At 42.9% G+C, this 7263-nt stretch overlaps 1 protein-coding gene across 1 annotated transcript in view; it reads left to right on the forward strand.

The window, feature by feature from the left end:
• The first annotated feature begins 1655 nt into the window (after nt 1-1655).
• Nucleotides 1656-7263, forward strand: part of LOC113219575 (neuroligin-4, Y-linked-like) — a 90519-nt gene continuing 84911 nt past the window's right edge. Inside the window, exons 1-2 of the mRNA XM_026448666.2 lie at nt 1656-2045; nt 2163-2269. The gene's annotated coding sequence lies outside the window, so the exon portion shown is untranslated. The remainder of the gene's footprint in view (nt 2046-2162; nt 2270-7263) is intronic.

The following is a 7263-nucleotide window of genomic DNA, read 5'->3' on the forward strand; positions in this document are numbered from 1 at the left end:
CCCTAGCTCTTCTTTTCTTGCAGAGACATTTTTTTTTTCTCATCTCTATCTCTTAGCACAGAGCTCTTATTCAGCCAGTAGCTCCGCGCTTCCTGCTTCAAGTGTAATCCTTGTTCTGCCCAGGGACACACAACTGGCAGCAGAAACAATGAATTTCCTCCAACCAGGCAATGTTGATGGCTCTTGCATTCCTCTGGAAGAGCGAATCTAGTTGGGGGGTTCCAGAAGGGGAAGGCGCCTGGCCTTTCAATACATCGTCCTGAATCATACCTCTTTCGGGTTCCCTAGAAAAATCTGGATGTGTAAAAAGAACTCTTAACGACAATGCAGGTCTTCCACAGCTAAGGTAGGTGAAGTATTAAGACGTGTCTCTCGCATATTATTATTCTTATTTTTAAAAGCCGTTTAAACAATTTGACTTGCAGTGGCTCTCCAGAAAAGGAAGGAAAGCTTCACTGGAGATATTTCAGCTTCACTTCATCTGATATTTGTTTTTTTCCTTTTATGATGATGAGTATTATTGGAAAATTTGGACAGGACTGTCTCCCATCTGTCTAGCTCCATTTCTTAGGTGTGGATGGGAATGTGGACATCCATGTGCGGCTTCTACATGCAAATCTCTCCACAGGAACATTTGGATTTATTTTCACTTCAAAATAAAAATCCAGACCACCATTTTTTTGGAAGCATTTTGCTGCAATTAGCAATTTAAACGGCCATGGGGCCGTATGAGATGTGTATAAAAAGTAGTGCGGCCTTCCTTACAAATTAACAGAAGATTGTGGCGGGGAAAAGAGGGGAAAAATACACACACACACACACACACACACACACACACACACACACGCACATTGAGAAAAGGAGTAAAGCGCCAGGACTGGAGATGGTGAAAGCGGGACGATTTCTGCAAACTGTGAGCGTGGAAGGCTTTTATTATCTTTTCTCTCCACCCGAAAGCCCAGTCTTTAAGGAAACTATAACCAGCTGGGGTGCTTATTATGGGAGGCTGGGGTTGCGGGGTGGGGTTTGGTGCCATTAGCCAGAGAGAAAAAGGGGAAAAAAACGTTGGTTGGGATTGCATTAAGATTTTTTTCTCCCTCCTTCATCTCCTGGGCTAGAATAAGATAAGGCTTGGGGGATGCAAGAAATAATCCAAGTGATTAGACTGGGCTTGGCTTTGTTGGGCTGGGGAACGGCTGGGGCGCGCTGGAAACCCCGCGTGAAGATGAAATGAGCTCGGCGCTGCTACTCCAAATCCGGAAGCGGGCTCCAAGCATCCTTTTCCCGAGTGTGTTAGGAGGCGAGTGGGAGGGGGGAGGTAAGCCGTAGAAATGGGGTACAGCTCGTGGTTTTGCTTCTTCAGAAGACTTTGACTGTGGCCTGGACCTTTTGATAGGGGTGCAGGGCGGTTTGCAGTTGCCACCCTGTGCACCATCTATGAATTTCCTGCTGTTTCGGAGAGCAGAAAAACCGGAAGCCGAGAGGACAGGCTCCCAGAGCCCTGATCTGGTTATCAGGGAATCCGGAGCCTTGGTCGGTAGTCATGTAGAACACCCTTTCTCCGAGTGGGGTTTGGAGGATTGTTAAGCTTGCCAGGCGCTGGGTCTGTCATCCCTAAGGCAGGGATGGGGGAGGGGTCTGAGGAATCGTTCCAATAGGCGCACCCACCCCCACAGCCCTAGAAATGGCAACCACCACCCGCTCCTTCCACACATCCCATCCTATCTCAAGATTCTCTGCTGTTTCAGGCAGATTTCATCAGGTCTCTTCTCCAGCCCCTACCCACCTCCCAATTCCCGCGCAGCTCGGCTGTGTTCTCTCATTCTCCCCTGGGCGGAACTGATGGCGAAGATCCGCCAACCGCGCAGTCGGTGGCAGGAGAGACTGCAGCGGGTGAGCTAGGGGCTGCTAGACAAAGCAGGGAGAGAGTGAAACTTCAGCCTAGTCCGCTTTCCACTGCCGCGGCTGGGGCAAGTCAACCCGCGCCTGTAACGTTTTGGCTTGACTTGCTGATGTGCTGGCTGGGATGGCGTGGGGAGAGGGAGGTAGGTGCCACTGGGCTTGAGATGACTCGTGGGTTGGGGTCTTGCTGTGGGAGGAGAGGCTCAGGTACCGGCCTGCGCCCTCCTCTTCGGTGACTCTCTCCGCCTATGGTTTTCCAGGAGGCGGGTCTACCCTGGGACAGTCATCCTTCAGTTGGTCTCCTGGACTCTCCCTTCGTCTTCCTGCCCCCCAGCCTGACCTGGCTCTTTCGCCCCTCGGATAACCGGTAGGCTGCGGTCCCTCGGCTGTGGGGTCTCCTGGGCGGAGCCGGGATCTTTGAGCCCCGGGTATGTGGGCCATGTGACCCGCGCAAATCTGGGTCCGGGCGTCCATTTTGGAGCCCAGTTGCCGCCAGACACAGCGCGCCCTTTCTACCCGGAGCAGCGGGGGCGGGAGCGGGGGGTGGGGGATTATGCCAACCCTTGCTCGCCTTGAGGCCTGACCAGGCCACCGTGGGAACGGATGTCTCGCTCGGAAAACCAGGTGCGCCGGGAGAATGTCCTCCGCATCATACTGCTCCCCTTCCTCAGTTTTCTTTCCTTTTCTTTCTTTCCCTCCCTACTGCCTTCTTCCGCCCTCCCTCCTCCTCCCCTTTCCCCCTCTCTCTCTCTCTCGTTTTCCTTTTTTTTTTTTTTTTTTTTTTTTTTTTTTTTTTACCCAGGATTTGCTTTAATCTGGCTTCTTCCACACCTCTACCGCAGGTGTGGGCCTCTTTTCATGTATGCACACGGCTACTGTCTTGGGATGGAGGGGAAGCCGGTGTAGGAGGCTGCGTGGAATGGTGCTAGGAGGTGGCGGCGGGGTTTTCGCCCCGGCGATGCGCCGGGGCTTGCAGCCAGCTTGGGCGCTGGGACCCCGCGTCAGGAATTCAGCCCAGGGCTTGGGCGAGTCTACCTGGAGCTAGGACGGAGGACCCCGATCCGCCATTTGGACCCAAATTAAGAAATTTGGGATGGGGATTGGGTAGGGGTTTTGAAACTAAACGGGCGATGTCCTTGAGAGCTGAATCCACAGGGTGGTAGTATGGCGTATTTTTCATTTTCATTTTTATTGTTTAATTATTCTTTATGTTATTTTATTTATTTTACTTTCTATTGCTCATTTTCTTTTTCTGGGCAGTGGGATATTTCTTTTTCTTTTCTTTTTCTTTTCTTTTTTTTTTTTTTTTGTCTGTGTACTCCAATCTTGCGCTTTTTGAAGGCATCCCTTGCCCGTAAGGGTTTACATACGCTTTACATTATGTTTTCTTAACACGGGGGTGGTGTGCGTGAGCTTCCATTTCAGAATCAGTCGTTCCTGTGATGTGAGGGAGGCAAAAGCAAAAAAAAAAAAAAAAAAAAAAAGGAAGAAACAAAGTAAGAAGTTTAGCGACACTTCGTTATTCCGACGAAGCGGAATTGCCAGTTGGTGTGGTCATTCTGCTAGGACAACTTAGAAGTGCTTGTTTCAGATATCCTGGGTAGCTTTTTCCTTCTCCAACTAGAAATTAAATGGTTAGGGTGCAAACACCTACCTGAATTTCATGAAAACAAGGAGGCAGAAACTCCAAGAGACCTGCTTGGTTTCTATGAACGCACTGAGCCTTTTTCTAGAGGATGACAGAGCTGGGAGAAATCGGATCGCAAAGAAGTCTGCAGTTTTGTGAGGGCAGATTTGGAGAGTGGACAATTATTTCATACCTTTAGTTGGCAGTGGAGAAGATGTTAGCAGTAATCCATTAAATCCTCAGCATAGATTTTCCTGTGGAAATAAGCAAAATGTTAGGGGTTGGGGGTATGGCTATATAGGAATTTCATGGAGACCTCTGCAAGGATGTGTTTTCTCAGATTATAAATTCAGTGTTTTATTACTTAATGCAATGAATGCATTCTGCAGATACATGCATTCCATATTTCTGTGTGTGCATGTGTGTGTATACATATAATATATATATATATATATATATATATATATATATATATATATATATATATATACACACACATATATGTAGCCTTTCTAAAGAGTATGTTTGACATGTAAAAACATAATCAAGGCTATTGTAGGAAGTGGAAAATTACCTAATCAGTTTTAAATCAGTGGATTAAAATGGGAGGCTTGATTTTGTGTGTGTGTGTGTGTGACACTAGAATGATAATTGCATTTTCATAATAATGCCTGTGCTTGGATACCATTTTAAAGGTGCTTTGATGTTTTCTTCTCCGGTGAAAGAATTTTTCTTTTCTTTGTGTTCTATTTAAATAAAGTAATGCCTCATATACAGTAGGCCCTAAAACCAGTAACCTAGCTGATTTTTACCCAAACTTAAGAATATAACAGATACCTGATAAGGGACTGGTAGCTGCATAAGGTAGATAATGAAGTTATCTTGATGCTGTAAATTTGCAAGGAGAGTTGAAGGAATTTGAAAATAATTCTTTTCAAATTTCTGGAATGTACACTAATGGTAAGCATATAGATTTTTTTTTTTTTAATCTGTGAATTTGGCTTGTTCATTTTTGTGTCTGTAGTAATTTGTAGAAAGCTTATAGTCTCTCCATAAAGATGGGAGTTTTGACACAGTCACACCAAAGAATTGTTTTCACAAGTGCAGGGGTCTCTTTAAAATCTTGATGGAATATTGTGCTTTTATTTCTGCACAACCAAAAAGGTTCTCACAAAAGTAAACCTTCAAGTGCATGACAGAATGGCCTTTGTTTTACATTCTTGCATTTTAATTGGTACTCCACACTTCAAACTTTTCATAAAACTTTGAATATTATCAATAATTCAACTTGTTGAACGAATATTGCATTCAAATGAAGTAGCAATATAAAAATATTTTAAGTCCTTTAGTGTCCTCCTTCTGAAGACAGGCTTATGTGGTGAAAATATACATAAATTCCAAATATGGTGAGAGCCAGTCTTATGATGTTAATGCCAACTTTAAGAGACACAATTTTAGTTTATAAACCAGAATTTATTTTCTGTACTGCTTTCTGACTTTTAATAATACGCATTTTATTCTCAAAGGGGAAAAATATGTTCAGTTTAGCTCAAATCCATTGCTTTTTTTTTTTTTTTTTTGTCTGAGTACTGTAGTCTTTTAGAGGAGACTTCACTTCCTACTTAATTATGTGAATGGATATTCAGACAAACTGTGCCTCTATTTTTTAGACCCCTGAGTTACCACTTTTAAATCAAAGTTACAACTTTTGCTCAGTGATTTAGAGAAAGTGAGAATGGAAATTGAAGCCCAGGCCATTGAGGCAATTAGGTTGTCTGCTGTGGCCCTCTACTACCATTCAGTTAATGAATATTTTCCAGTTTCCTCATTTTTCTCTAAACAACCTACGTCTGGACTTTGAAAGTCTCCACTGTCCTTTGTTAAGTGAATGGCAGTGTAGGAAGACCTTCCTCATTTTCCTTGGGGCAGAGTAGTACACATGAATGAGCAAAAATAGAAGGTGATACCTCCTAGCAGTTTGTCATTGTGACATTTATAGGCTTTGAAAAAATGTATAGACGAAAAGGCTTTCTCTCTGCAGGTGGTTACATTAAACAAAAAATAAGTAAATAAAGAGCTCATAAAATCCTTACAGGAATGGAAGGTTGGTGGTGAAAAACAGTCCATCTACCTTGGGCTGAGATTTCAAACTTTAGACATTTCATGTTGAGCTCACCTGTCCCAGATGTATACAGAACCCCTCCATATACCACATCTTCCTAAGGGCAGTACTTTCCAAGTACCCAGAAATGGTACCCGAAGGAGAGCAGGCCTAACCCCAACAACATTTTTAAAACTCTCTCTATATAGAGAGTATATATATATATAACTATGGAGTAAGATCTGTATCTTACTACATGTATATTACGTAGTAATATATACTATATACTACTATATAGTATAGTATATATAGTAATATATACTTATATAGTATATATAGTAATATATACTATAATAAGGTCTGTATTTATAAAGGAAAGAAGTTTAAATGACTTGCAGTTCAGCATGGCTGGAGAGGCCTCACGAAACTTACAATTATGAAGGAAGGGGGAGCAAACACATCCTTCATAGGATGGCAGGAAGGAGATGGATGAGAACCCAGTGAAGGGGAGAGCCCCCTATAAAACCATCAGATCTTGTGAGAACTTACTATCATGAAAATAGCATGGTGGGAACTGGCCCTGTGATTCAATTATCTCCCACTGGGTCCCTTCCATGACAAGTGGGGATTGTGGGAGCCACAATTCAAGATGAGGTTTGGGTGGGGGACACAGTCAAATCATATCATGAGGTTTTATTTATTTAAGACAGGAAAAGAGTAATCCTCCATAATTTAGAAACAAGATGAAGTACAATGAACATTTATAATCTCATTAGTTGAAGAATACATTTCAAAGAGAGAAATGTTCACTTCATTATAGTGTTAATGAAGTGATCTAGGCTTTCACTGCTCTCTGGAAATGTGGAGAAGTGACCCAGGATTTTGTTTGCATTGTTTTATTTAAAATGTGTATTATATAAAGAAATCATGGTTTGTCAAAGTATCAGAGTGCTATTTTTGGCTTGCAGTGGGACTTTCTTAGTTCCACCTGTTAATATCGCTGATCATTTTGGTTTTAAGAGTCCAGTAGTTGATTGGATGACTGAGGTTACTAAAAGTGTTATTGGCACTGATAAAACGGCTATGGTGAATTGCGGTTTGTTTCTGCAAAGTGTGGAAAAGGCCTCCTTGGTTCTGTGATGATGGCTGTGGTAAAGTTGTATGTGGTGCCACTTTCCATGTTTAGTATTTCAACACCAGCAGTATGTGGCTCTGCAGTATAATATGGGCAGGTCCAAGAACTCAGTAAGGCATGTCATATGACTCCAATGGTCAGTTAGAGCTGTTCGACATGGAACTGTGGTCTCAAAAGCATGGCAGATGGGGGTAGAAGAACTCACTGCAGCTGAGTGCCTTTAACTTGTTCCAACCCTCACTACTCTATGTGAATGGGTTAGGTGGGGAAACTCGAAAAAGTAAATGCATGTTTTCGCAACCAAATTATGTCATTGTTAACTGTTTTCCTAAGTGAGACAACATGCCCTCATGTCCTGAAGCTACATGGTAAGAATGGCAGTGTGTATGAGTGGGTGTATACACATACATGTGTGCAAATATATATACATACACATATATATATACTTACATATCTATCTATCTATCTATCTATCTATCTATCTATCTATCTATCTAT

Source organism: Piliocolobus tephrosceles, chromosome Y (assembly GCF_002776525.5).
Source record: "Piliocolobus tephrosceles isolate RC106 chromosome Y, ASM277652v3, whole genome shotgun sequence".
Lineage (NCBI taxonomy): Eukaryota > Metazoa > Chordata > Mammalia > Primates > Cercopithecidae > Piliocolobus > Piliocolobus tephrosceles.